Source organism: Ovis aries, chromosome 2 (genome assembly GCF_016772045.2).
Source record: "Ovis aries strain OAR_USU_Benz2616 breed Rambouillet chromosome 2, ARS-UI_Ramb_v3.0, whole genome shotgun sequence".
Taxonomy (NCBI): Eukaryota; Metazoa; Chordata; class Mammalia; order Artiodactyla; family Bovidae; genus Ovis; species Ovis aries.
Genome location: NC_056055.1, coordinates 73064519 through 73079060, shown reverse-complemented (window position 1 = coordinate 73079060; position 14542 = coordinate 73064519).

Sequence of the window (14542 nt, the reverse complement as noted above, 5' to 3'; positions counted from 1 at the left end):
GATAATCATGATGGTGTGATCATTCACCTAGAGCCAGACATCAGTGTGAAGTCAAGTGGGTCTTAGGAAGCATCACTAAAAATAAAGGTAGTAGAGGTGATGGAATTCCAGCTGAGCTATTTCATATCCTAAAAGATGATGCTGTGAAAATGTACTCAATATGCCAGCAAAGTTGGAAAACTCAGCAGTGGCCACAGGACTGGAAAAGGTCAGTTTTCATTCCAATCACAAAGAAGGGCAATGGCAAAGAATGTTCAAACTACCGCACAATTGCACTCATTTCACACGCTAGCAAAGTAATGCTCAAAGTTCTCCAAGTGAGTCTTAAACAGTACATGAACTGAAAACTTCCAGATGTACACGCTAGATTTAGAAAAGGCAGAGGAACCAGAGATCAAACTGCCAACATCTGCTGGATCATGGAAAAGCAAGAGAGTTCCAGAAAAACATCTATTTCTGCTTTATTGCCTATGCCAAAGCCTTTGACTCTGTGGATCACAATAAACTGTGGAAAATTCTGAAACAGATGGGAATACCAGACCACCTTATTTGCCTCCTGAGAAATTTGTATGCATGTCAGGAAGCAACAGTTAGAACTGGACATGGAACAACAAACTGGTTCGAAATCAGAAAAGGAGTATGTCAAGGCTGTATAGTGTCACCCTGTTTATTTAAGTTATATGCAGAGTACATCATGTGAAATGCCAGGCTGGATGAAGCACAGGCTGGAATCAAGACTGCCAGGAGAAATATCAATAACCTCAAATGTGCCGATGGCACCACCCATATGGCAGAAAGTGAAGAACTAAGAAGTCTATTGATGAAAGTGAAAGAGGAGAGTGAAAAAATTGGCTTAGAAGTCAACATTCAAAAAACGAAGATCATGGCATCCGGTCCCATCACTTCATGGCAAATAGATGGGAAAACAATGGAAACAGTGACAGATTTTATTTTTGGGGGGCTCCAAAATCACTGCAGATAGTGACTGTAGCCATGAAATTAAAAGACGCCTGCTCCTTGGAAGAAAAGCTGTGACAAACTTGGGCAGCAATTAAAAAGCAGAAACATTACTTTGCCGACAAAGGTCCATCTAGTCAGAGCTATGGTTTTTCCAGTAGTCATTTATGGATGTGAGAGTTGGACTCAGAAAGCTGAGCACCGAAGAATTGATGCTTTTGAACTGTGGTGTTGGAGAAGACTCTTGAGAGTCCCTTGGACTGCAAGGAGATCCAACCCATCCATCCTAAAGGAGATCAGTCCTGGGTGTTCTTTGGAAGGACTGATGCTGAAGCTGAAAGTCCAATACTTTGGCTACCTGATGTGAAGAACTGACTCATTTGAAAAGACCCTGATGCTGAGAAAGATTGAAGGCAGGAGAAGTGGACAACAGAGGACAAGATGGTTGGATTGCATCACTGACTCGATGCACATGAGTTTGAGCAAGCTCCGGGAGTTGGTGATGGTTAGGGAAGCCTGGCGTGCTGCAGTCCCTGGGGTCGCAAAAAGTTGGGCATGACTGAGTGACTGAACTGACTGAATTTGGTCTATTTCTCAATGTCATTATTTCCAGACCATTCTCTTCCCAGTCCCTCACCTCTGGACCATTGTTCAGTCTAATAAGCTGGACGACTCTGAATTTGACATGCACTAGTCTCTACTCCCTTCCCTGCCCTCTCCTCCCCACCACCACCTTCCCAAGTTAAAGCCATAAAAGACACTTTTGCTGGGGACAGTCCTCTAAGAGATCAAAACCACACAGAGAATAGCTCATAGTTAGGCCTGGGACTATAGTTTATTATTATTTTACAGAAAGGACAAACTCCTGAATTTTGCCTTCCAGGAGAAGTACTGGAACAATGGACTTATTATATAATTCTAGCCCAGTGATTTTGGGGACCAAGGCTGTCTAAAACCAGAGAAGGGAAACCAGCTGCAGGGAATTCCAAGAAACATCAACATGTGTGTACTTCTTGGAGGGAAATTTCTGGGAACATTTAGTAACTTCTGTGCTTACATATGTTTGGTGTATAAAGACAAGTGCTCACCCCAAGGATAGTCAGCAATAGACATAATGAATATTTATTTTTTAGTTTAAAAAGTTTTCCCCTTTCCCTCTAACTTATAAAACATTATATATTGTCATAAGTAGAAATTAAACCATATATGACTGGTACTCATACAATAAAATCTTTCTATATTCAATAGCCAACGGCATACCTATTGATGGTCGTGCTTTCTGTAACAAAATCATGGCACAAAATTGTCTCCTTAAACACAGGATTCAGAATGTTAAAGTTTTATCTCTCTCCTTTCTGCTAGAATTAAAGAATTTATTGTAATTCCTTAACTTTAATAAACTCAATAACTACTTCATGGCTGACTAAATTGTCAAAGAAGTTTCCCTATTAGGCTGTTTTCAGTGGCCCATAAGAAATATTTATAATCATCTCAAACTCAACATGTCTAAAAGCTAAACTCATCTTCTGCTCAAATCTGAGGTTTTTTCCCAGTCATGTCATCCCTTTTCTTTTTAAGAGAGGAAGTAACGATAGTTTTCTGGTTCACCAGACTTACAACATCAATGCCCCTCTCTTTTGTTCTCCACATATTTACAAAGACAGAAATTCTCCTTTTATCTCATAAAGGGGAGAAAATTTTTTTCCTTTATTCTTTTCTTTTTTAAATTGCATCTTTATGAGAAGATGGGTATGAGTCAAACCTATTGTAGCTATCACTTTACAACATACGTAAATGAAACCATCTTGCTCTGCATCTTAATTATATAGTGACGTATATCAATGATTTCTCAATAAAACTGGGGAAAAAAGATTTCTCCTTTAAACTGTCTCCAGAATTCTGCCTTGAATTTCACAACACCAGACACTTTCAGATCAGCTCAGTTCAGTTCAGTTCAGTTGCTCAGTTGTGTTCAGCTCTTTGCAACCCAATGAACTGCAGCACACCAGGCCTCCCTGTCCATCACCAACTCCCGGAGTTCACCCAAACTCATGTCCATCGAGTCAGTGATGCCATCCAGCCATCTCATCCTCTGTCGTCCCCTTCTCCTCTTGCTCTCAATCCCTCCCAGCATCAGAGTCTTTTCCAATGAGTCAATTCTTCGCATGAGGTGGCCACAAGTATTGGAGTTTCAGCTTTAGCATCAGTCCTTCCAAAGAACACCCAGGACTGATCTTCTTTAGAATGGACTGGTTGGATCTCCTTGCAGTCCAAGAGACTCTCAAGAGTCTTCTCCAACACCACAGTTCAAAAGCATCAATTCTTCAGCGCTCAGCTTTCTTCACAGTTCAACTCTCACATCCATACATGACCACTGGAAAAACCATAGCCTTGACTAGACAGACCTTAGTCGGCAAAGTAATGTCTCTGCTTTTGAATATGCCATCTAGGTTGGTCATAACTTTCCTTCCAAGGAGTAAGCGTCTTTTAATTTCATGGCGGCAATCACCATCTGCAGTGATTCTGGAGCCCCCCAAAATAAAGTCTGACACTGTTTCCCCATCTATTGGCCATGAAGTGATGGGACCAGATGCCGTGATCTTCGTTTTCTGGATGTTGAGCTTTAAGCCAACTTATTCACTCTCCTCTTTCACTTTCATCAAGAGGCTTTTTAGTTCCTCTTCACTTTCTGCCATAAGGGTGGTGTCATCTGCATATCTGAGGTTATTGGTATTTCTCCCGGCAATCTTGATTCTTGCTTGTCCTTCTTCCAGCCCAGTGTTTCTCATGATGTACTCTGCGTATAAGTTAAATGAGCAGGTTGACAATATATAGCCTTGACATACTCCTTTTCCTATTTGGAATCTGTCTATTGTTCCATGTCCAGTTCTAACTTGCTTCCTGACCTGCATATAGGTTTCTCAAGAGGCAGGTCAGGTTTAAGCCTCTTCAGCTGGAAAGATGTTAGTAAGGAGGATTCAAATTCATGTCCATCAAGTTGCTTCATTATTCCCCCAACACGTCCTTATGTTTTATTAGTCCTTTCTCTGAAATGTGTCATAGGTTCTCATTGTTTACTAACTAAAATCTAAACTCTTAGACTTGCTGTTATTCATTTAAAAACTATCTAGTCTGTGCCAGGCACTGTGCTAGGCAGAAAGGATACAAGAATGCAAAGAAGTTAACAGGCGAGATCCCCCGCCCCATGGTGCCATGAGCTAGTGAAGGAGATGTACAATAAAGTGCAAGACAAAAATAAACATACAACTTGTGACAAGTGCTCTGAAGGAAATAAATAACCAGGGTGCCCAAGAATCACAGAGGGTATGCTGGTTGGTGGGTGATATGCAGACCGGAGGAGGGGGTTGCTGAAAGAGGAAGTGATGAGACCAACAAAGTGGGTCCTCTCATTGTCTGGGCAGCAGATGACAGATGGTTTTGATTATTGTGGAGAGAGAAGGGAGTGGGCATATTAGAGATATATTTCAGACGCAGAAATGATAGGACTTGCTAATAGATTTGATATGAAGGGGAAGAGCCAAACCAAATATCACGTCTAGCTCTCTGGTTTAAACAATCTGGTAGATGGTGGTACCAGTCAAGATGAAGAATATGAGAGAAGAATGGGTTTGAGGACTGATACCAGGAATTCCATGTTGCACCTAATCAACCATCTAAGAAGATGGAGGAACCAGCCTTGCAATCACAATAGTTAACACCCACCAGGGAACGGACTCCCATGACTCCAACCCTTAAACCCAGCTCTTACAGAGAGAACCCAATCGTCTGGGCAGCCAGTGGCTGATCCCTATCCCAGCTGGAGACCCAGCCCAGAGCAACGTTGACCTTGGCTCGGTTTTTATCAGGCCAAGTTTATCTTCTACAGCCTCCAGGGCAGGAAGAGTCTGGTCAGAGTTCTTCAGCAGCACCTCCTCCTAACCCTTCCCTGACTTAAGGGAGGGGGATTCCCCCCAAAGACTCCCGCATCCAGCAGGGCCATCCTACTCTTGCCCATCCTGCCACAGGCAGGATCACTTTGAGGAGGAAGCACTGCCCTCCACAATCCCCTATGGGTCAGGAGGAAGTTTATCTCCCTGTGTCTGGTCTAGACGATGTGTTCTCCCTGCTACCAGCAGAGAGAGACAGTGTCAGCCCCACACTGGTCCACGGCCACCCCAAGGCTGAGTCCTGGCCCGCTGCTCAGTTCACTCCTGTTGGCCAGGGCGTTCCCCAAAGGGATAGGGCCTCTGGCTGGCTGGCCTGCTGCTCTCCTCCAGGCTGCCCTTCCCAGACCACATGAGCCAGATCTGCCTCCCTTGCTGTAACACGTGTGGCGTTATGTGGCCCCTAGAACCCACCCCCAGCTGGTTACTCTCACCTCAGCCACCTGGGCAAGGCCCTCGACTTCCTAGAAAGATTACTGGTAGTGCTTCTGCTTTTACCCCTCAAGCTGCTCAGATTCTCTAAAAGCACATTTGTTCTCTGAGGCCCAATGCTCAATTTGGTCAGAGACACTGGGTGCTACCTGCAGCTGCAGCAGACTTGGCCCTCCTGCTTCCAGGGGACAGCTCCCTTGGGCCCAGATATGCCCCTGCTCCTGGGTTGGGGGAGGGGACACTGGACAAAGACAGGGACATCTGCCACCAGGCACTCTCCTGCTTGGTACTCTCAACCTCCCCGCAACTGTCCTCATCTACCCCTCATCCTGAGGACAACCAGACCCATGTGGGGGATCTGGGAGAATGCTCTTGCCCACTGCTGTGACCAGAAGCCATCCAGGAAGTCCCAACTTCCTAGCCCCCCACAAATGACGTTTAGTGACTTTTGAACTTGACAGTTCAAGGAGTAAAAAGAAAGCAAAAGGGAAACTGTATTGTCTCTCATTTCTTTTAAACACTTCCATCTAGTTTATACTGAGTCATTCAGAACTTGCAAGTTATTTTCTACCAGGTCGAAATTTGTGTGATGCCTCTCGATTGCGCCTTCCCAGTAAGGCTGGGAGGCTGTGCAGAGAGCAGGGGTTTTGCTTCTCCTTTGTGCCTATCTTTGTGTCTACTGCTCCCCTCTACGTGCAGGGGATAGAAGCCCCTCCTCCACCCCTTCCTCCGCAGAGGGCCTCTGGCAGAAAGCTCTGTGCTGGGAGGAAAACAGCTCAACTTCTCGTTCTGGCCCTGCTGATAGTCTTCCCAGTGCCCTATGCCAGCCCTATCAGTTATTTGCACACGGATGCCCCTGGGGGTCGAGAGGGCAGGCTGGAAGCGGGAGGAAGAGTGGTCTATGGGGCCCTGGCTTCTAGACTGTGAGGCTCGCTTCCAGCACCTCAGAAGAATAAAGTATTCAGCCCAGGAGGAATACTCAGGCTTTCAGACTTTGTACTACTAGGGAAAGGATTTTAAAAGGTTAGTCATGTAGTCATTTGACAGTCTGTAAAGGAAACGTGGATGACTAACAGAATTACAGCATGACTCCACCCTCTTGGAGAAATGGCTTATTCTTTTGAACTTTCTGGGTAATTTCATAACACTTGGTGCGGGCTGGGAGCAGCTTTCCATCAACAAGATGGAAATAGGGGTAATTAGCATACCCTTCCCTTCTCTTTCATTACCTGCTCAGCTCTTTCTGCGACCAGACTTTTTCCACTTGTTTTTCTTGTCTAAGTTTTCATGCCTTCAGAAATCAATTTAATCATTCAAGTGGGACAATGGTAGACAAACTGGGTAGGAAAACATAAATTCAATTACGCAGCAGTCTAGTCTTGAATTCCTGTAAAACAAAATTTCCCGTCTTCCTCCTCCCCATTGGATTAAAACACAGATGTTGACACAGCGCCATCTGTTGGAATCTGGTATTGCAGTCGCTGAATACTCGCTTTACATTTGTGTTGCCTTGACTACTGCAGCTCACTTAACTCATTCATTGGGAACACATTCATTGTGTGCCTGCTTTGTGTCAAGCACTATGCTAGATGTTAGAAGTACGAGAAAGCATGGCCGCAGTTTTGTTTTGTCTAGGACGGTCAGAATCTTGGTATAAGTCGGAATCATCTCAGGAACTTTGTAAAATGCACACTTCTGGGCTCCATCCCGCAAAGATTTTGAGTTGATGGGACTGAGACAGGTCCCAGGAACTTGATTTTCAACAAAATTCCCAGGTGATTCTGAAGCAGGGGGGCCCACAAATCATATTTTGAGGAAAATTAATGACAGAGAAGTAGACAGTGGAATAATATTGAAATATAGCCCGGTAAATGCCACATCCTATGGCAGAGTCTACTGAAGACACAGAGAAAAGATGTCTAATCAGAATAAGGAATAGATTGGAGAAGGCTTCCCCAAAGGTAAGACTCTAGATGAGGTGAAGAAGTGGAACAGAGGATCCAGGCAAAGGGTGCACTATATGAAAAGGCAAGAGGTCACGAAATTTCATGTGACCTGCAGGTAGTGTTCAGTTGAGTTCAGCTCAGTCGTGTCCGACTCTTTGTGACCCCATGGACTGCAGCACACCAGGCCTCCCTGTCCATCACCAACTCCTGGGATCTACTCAAACTCATGCCCTTTGAGTCAGTGATGCCATCCAACCATCTCATCCTCTGTTGTCCCCTTCTCCTCCTGCCTTCAGTCTTTCCCAGCATCAGGGTCTTTTCCAGTGAGTCAGTTCTTTGCATCAGGTGGCCAAAATGTTGGAGTTTCAGCTTCAGCATCAGTCCTTCTAATGAATAATCCGAACTGATTTCTTTTAGGATGGACTGGTTGGATCTCCTTGCAGGCCAAGGGACTCTTGAGTCTTCTCCAACACCACAGCTCAAAAGCATCAATTCTTCGGTGCTCAGCTTTCTTTATAGTCCAACTCTCACATCCACACATGACTACCGGAAAATCCATAGCTTTGACTAGACGGACCTTTGTTGGCAAAGAAATATCTCTGCTTTTTAATCTGCTTTTTAGATTGGTCATAACTTTTCTTCCAAGGAGTAAGTGTCTTTTAATCTTGGAAGCTAGTTTGCAGTGTGACAGAGTGTCAGAAAACAAAAGGTGTGGAATACTAGGCTAACTTTATGCTAAAAGCTCCAGGGAATGCAGAAACTTTCAAAAAAATAAAAATAAAAAAGAAACTTTTTAAATAGGAGATTGACTTGGCCAGATCTGTATTTTAGAAAAATCTCTCTGGCAGCAAACTAAGTGTGCAGGACGAAAAGCAGAGCATCCTTTGGTAAAGAAGTGGTAGGGCTCTGAGTGGAGGCAATGGGCAGAGGATGAAGAGGAGGGAGCAGACTGGGAGGAAGCAAGGGGCAGGGAGCAAGTGTGGGGGGTCCAAGGATGACCTTAAGGGTTCTGGTCTAGGTTATCAGGAATCAGACAACCAGTTTTAGGTTGTCTTTCACAAGACAAGGCACACAAAGTGAGGGACAGGGTTGGGGAGGGGCAGAGAAGAGTAGGAGAGACGCAGAAGGGAGAGAGGTAATGGGCAATGTTCTTTTCTAGTATAAATGTCACTACCTACTCTGACATTTACTATGTGACCTTAATTCTTCCTTCATCCTACTATGCCTTGGCTGTTTCATCTGTAAAATATAGACCATATTAGTATCTACCTCATAGAGTTTGTTGTGAGGATTGAATGAGTTAATACTTAACAAAATACTTAACAAAAGTGCCTAACACTTAATAAGACTTCGTGTTGTGTTAGTTGCTCAGTCGTGTCTGACTCTTTGTGATCCTATAGACTATAGCCCACCAGGCTCCTTTGTCCGTGGAGTTCTCTGGCCAAGAATATTGGAGTGGGTAGCCATTCTCTTCTCCAGAGGATCTTGTCGACCCAGGGATTGAACCTGGGTCTCCTGCATTGAAGCAGATTCTTTACTGTCTGAACCACCAGGGAAGCCCAGTAGATGATAACTATTATTTTATTATCTTTATATATTATTCATAATAATGTTCATTGCCAGATTGCTAACTGCAGTAACATTGGATCATTGCCCTCAGTGTTTCACTCCCTCCGTGTTTTAGAATTTTACTTCCATGTCCTTTGCTAAAGGACTTTGCACTAGGATAAAGTACATCCCCGTTTGGCATCCATGACTTGCTCTGGCCAGTGCAGGAGTAGTGACACTGTGACACAAAGAGAGGCTTTAATGTGTTCGTGAGGTTTGGCTTGTTCTTTTGAGCTTATGCTATTCACCAGCCATGATCTTATTAGCCACTGGGCCTGGAGTGATGAAGACCAAGGAGCAGCCTCAATCCCAAGGGGCCAAGTCAAACCGTAGACTTATGAGCAAGAAAATAAATGTTTGTGGTTGTGTGTCACTAAGATACGAGTGTTGTTGTTGCAGATCATTACTGTAACAGTTGTGAACTAATACGCTGATATAGGAAAACATTCTCTGACCAAATTTTTACAGTTTCAGGGATTCTTGTATCTCTACATTAGGTTCCTCAAAAGTAGAGGCTGCCTAGGCATCCTGGATCTCTGACAATATACCAGGCTTTCTCAGCCTTTGTCAGGAGTAATCTTTTCTCTTTTTTTAGGGTGAAATTTATTTTTTTGCCACACAGTGTATTTGATCTTAGTTCCCGGACCAGGAACTGAACCCAGGCACTTGGTAGTGAAAGCATGGAGGCTTAACCACAGGACTGCCAGGGAATTCCCAAAAGTAATCATTTTAGAGGCTTCCCAAGTTGTAGCTACCAAAGAGTTATGCTGAGTGTCTTCATGTCTATGGGAAGAGAGGCACTGAGTCAGAAAAGTATCAGGTGCCCAACCCACTTCAGCTTATACCCTTCTTTCCCTTTGACCAAGCTCAACTCACGGCCCTGACCACAGAATGACCCAACAAAGCTAAATTTAATTGTTTATTTGAAACCTGGGAGTGAGCACAACTTGACCTCTGACCCTCCTCTAATAGCAGTGCTGTTTCCAAAGTTAATTCTCTGCATAGAATGGCTACTGGAATGGGTCTTCTTTCCCTCTGTCAAGAGCTTTTAGGTCTTTGTTCATTTCTCAGCTGTACTTGACAATCCTGTTTTATTCTAGGCAGGAGAGTGGGAAGGGCACTGTGTCAGAAGTTGGAAGACCAGCTCTGCCTCCTCATTGTCTGACACTGAATATAGTTAAACTGGCCGCTCTCAGCTTTCTAGCTGTAAAAGGGGGATAATAGGAGCAGCCCCTAATCATCACCTAGTTGTAAGAACCAAATGAGAAAGTGCTTTCAAAACTGTAAAGTGAAATACAAGTGACAAGTCTTATCACTAGGAGTTTCAATACTGGGGGGGTGGGAGGGTGGAGCAGGAGGAATAATACATGAATGTTGCCTCCTTCTGTGCATCTCTGGAACTTCAACACTTGACTGAGGCCGCAGTCTTCATCCAGAGTGGGGATTCCTAGCCTCAGGCATTACAGGTTTCCCTTATCTCAGGTTCCCATCATCAGTTGCTTTTTTTACAACTTTCCTCCTGGTTTCCTTGGTACCACTCTCCCATTCCTCAGTTTGGCTTCAGTCTGGGCATCAACTTTTCTGAGCAGTTTAGAATTCTCTAACTGCCCTGTAATAATTCCTTACTCAACCGCAGGGTTCTGTATATCACTGGGGACCTTTCCTGGAAGAAACTTGTGAGATGCACAGCACAGCTTCAGTTTTAACAGTTAATCTTTTATCTTTTTAGCTTGTCAGTTAGTGCTTGCTGAGAAATAGTCTTCGTCTGCTTATCCACCTATTCTGTGTTGTTCTCCAGACAAGCGAACCACAAGCACAAGGCAAAACTGCAAAGGTGGGCAAGGTTTGAGGGTCCTTCCATTCACTTTTCTGTCTAGTGGTCTTCTTTAAAAGCACCAAGAGCCAGGAACCAGGTTGTTCTTGAAGACTTCCCACCATATCTGAACCCCAATCTCACTGGGCCCCAAGGCATCACAGTTCTGCGACTTTAGACTAACTTGAATAACTTTGGAAAATGTATTTTTTAATACATATGTTTTAGGTGATAATATCTTAATGTGGTGTCTTAACAGATGTTTGTCTTTTCATAGCAATATTTAAAACCTTGAGACAAAAATGGAGGGAATAATGGAAAAGAGAATTTCAATTTCAAATCACAAGCTTTGACTAATAAGATTATTTGAAGACAGAGTCTTCATTTACATAGTAATAAAGGGGGCCACATCCTTTAGAGTCTCACCATCCTCTGGGACAGGCATGATTTCCATTTTACTGTTGAGAGAGCAAAGTGGCTCAGTGGTAAAGAATCTGCTTGCCAATACTTAGAGACCCAATTCGGGTTCAGTTCCTGAGTTGGGAAAATCCCCCAGAAGAGGAAATGGAAACCCACTTCAGTATTCTTTCTGGGAAAATCCCATGGACAGAGGAGCCTGGTGGACTACAGTCATAGGGTTGCAAAGAGTTGCACATGACTGAGCAACTGAGCACACACACACACAGAGCAAGGCTCAGAATGGTGAAGTACTTGACCAAGTTTCCAGAGCTAATTAATAAATGAGGCAGGGCTAAGACCCAGCTCTTCTAATTTAAAGACCCAGCTCTTCAGACTTTGTCACTTCATTCTGTTGTAGAGAGGATTTGATGAGGCAGATACTGCAAATATTCACTGAAAAGACAGTTATTTTTATAAGAATTGCCTGCAGATTTATATTCTCCTTTGCTTTCTTCTTCTTTTTTCTCCCACAGTAATCATTATTATCCTCTCTCCCTTCCACATAATGGAAGGGAAACTCTGTGAAAATAGGGGCTTTGTTGCACTCACTGCTATATTCCTAGAACATTAGTAAATGTTAATTGAATGAAAATGAATAAATCAACATGAATAATAAAAAGGTGATGTTATTAACTATACTTCTATAAAACTAAAAAAAGATTAAGAAAATTCACTTTTTTTGGAAAGGTGATATTGCATTAAATGAGATTTGGTCCTAAGGTGCTTTTGAGGGTAAAAATTATTTGAGCTCATTAAGCATGTTTTCAAATGAAACAGAAAAGTAAAAGAAAAAATAATCAACATGTTACACCCATTACGAGGACAGGCACACACAGAAAAGAGGATATGTGAGGACACAGTGAGAAAGTAGCCATCTGCAACCCAGGAAGAGGGCTATCGCCAGATACCAGTCCTGATGACACCTTAATCTTGGACTTTCAGCCTTCAGAGCTGTAAGAAAGTAAATGTTTAAGCCACTCAGTCTATGGTATTTGTTAGAATACCCAGGCAGGTCAATACTGGAAATATGTTTACATATCTCTTGAGTAAAAACCTAGGAGAGAGACTGCTTGTTTTTTTGGTAGGTGGGCATTTAACTTTACAAGAAACTGCCAACCTTTCCCAAAGTGACTGTACCATTTTGTATTCACATCAGCAGTGTATGATGCTGGGAGGAATTGGGTGCAGGAGGAGAAGGGGATGACAGAGGATGAGATGGCTGGATGGCATCACTAACTTGATGGACGTGAGTCTGAGTGAACTCTGGGAGTTGGTGATGGACAGGGAGGCCTGGCGTGCTGCTATTCATGGGGTCGCAAAGAGTCGGACATGACTAAGCGACTGAACTGAACATATCCTCTTCAATATTCGGTATGATCTGGTTTTAAATTTTAGCTGTTTTGGTAGTATACACTGGTATCTCATTATTTGCTGTTCAGTCACTCAGTTGTGTTCAACTCTTTGCCACCCCATGGTCTGCAGCATGCCAGGCTTCCCTGTCCTTCACTATTTCCCAGAGTTTGCTCAATCTCATGCCCATTGAGTCCGTGATGCCGTTCAACTATCTTGTCCTCTGTCGTCCCCTTCTCCTTCTGCCCTCAATCTTTCCCAGAAACAGGGTCCTTTCCAGTGAGTCAGCACTTCACATCAGGTGGCCAAAGTACTCGAGCTTCAGCTTTAGCATCAGTCCTTCCAGTGAATATTCAGGGTTGATTTCCTTTAGGATTCAGTGCTTTGATCTTGCTGCCCAAGGGACTCTCAACAGTCTTCTCCAGAACCACAGTCCAAAAGTATAAATCCTTCGACACTCAGCCTTTTTCACCGTCCAGCTCTCATATCTGTACATGACTTCTAGAAAAACCATACCCTTGACCGTATGGACCTTTCTCAGCAAATAACATCTCTGCTTTTTAATGTGCTGTCTAGGTTTGTCATAGCTTTGTCATAGCTTTTATTCTAAGGAGCAAGCGTCTTTTAACTTCATGGCTGCAGTCACTATCCGCAGTGATTTTGGAGCCCAAGAAAAAAAAATCTGTCACTGTTTCCATTGTTTCCCCATCTATTTGCCATGAAGTGATGGAACCGGATGACATGATCTTTGGTTTTTGAATGTTGAGTATTAAGCCAGCTTTTTCACTTTCCTCTTTCATTTTCATCAAGAGGCTCTTTATTCCTCTTTGCTTTCTGTCATTACAGTGGTGTCATCCGCATATCTGAGGGTATTGATATTTCTCCCAGCAAACTTGATTCAGGCTTGTGCTTCATCCAGTCTGGGATTTTGTACAATGTACTCTGCATAAAAGTTAAATAAGCAGGGTGACAATATATAGCCTTGACATACTCCTTTCCCAATGTGGAACCAGTCCATTGTTCCATGTCCAGTTCTAACTGTTCCTTCTTGACTTGCATACAGGTTTCGCAGGAGGCAGGTAAGGTGTTCTGGTATTCCCACCTCTTTAAGAATTTTCCACAGTTTTTTGTGATTGACACAGTCAAAGGCTTTGACATAGTCAAAGAAGAAGAAGTAGATGTTTTTCTGAAATCCTCTTGCTTTTTCTGTGATCAATAGATGTTGGCAATTTGATCTCTGGTTCCTCTGGTTTTTCTAAATCCATCGTGTACATCTGGAAGTTCTTGGTTCACATACTGTTGAAGTCTAACTTGAAAGATTTTGAGCATGACCTTGCTAGTCTGTGAAATGAGTGTAATTGTGTGGTAGTTTGAACATTCTTTGGCATTGCCTTTTTTTGGGATTGTGCCGGGAGCCAGCACGAGGAGTCCCGCCCACGGCAAAGGTCATGAGGTTAAGGGGTCCGACAGGCAAAGGCGAGTCCGGCCTTAAGGGAGCCCCTCTGGAATTTCTTGAGCATCTACCCCCAAAACCAGAGTCTGCCTGCCGTACTGTATTATGCTTTTTGCTTACACTTCTGATATTAACAGGGGCTGTCCCCCACCACCTTCCTCTAAAAATGAATTAACTTAGAGCTCCAGTTAATAAGTCTCCTGGGAGTAAAAAAAATGTCTCGGCTTAAACCTCTCTGATCGCTTTCGAACTTACCTGACAGGTCTGTCCGGATTTTTACAACTACACATGTGATTGTTTACGGTCCCCCAACCGCGAGAGGCACAAAGCTTTAAGCATCTTAAAGATATAGAACCCTTTTCTAAAAAGCTAAAAATTATATTGGTGATGGGTTTCACTGTTGAGTCAATGACTGCTGCCAGGCCTCCATATTCTTTATCTTTTAGGCACCTGGAGGATATTAATCAATGTAATTGGGATACAGAAAAGGGAATATAGTAGTTTTGATGTTAGCAACACTAGACTTTTGAGTTAGTGAACTTTCTCTTTGTTATAAATCACTGTACTCCTCTTTCCTTGT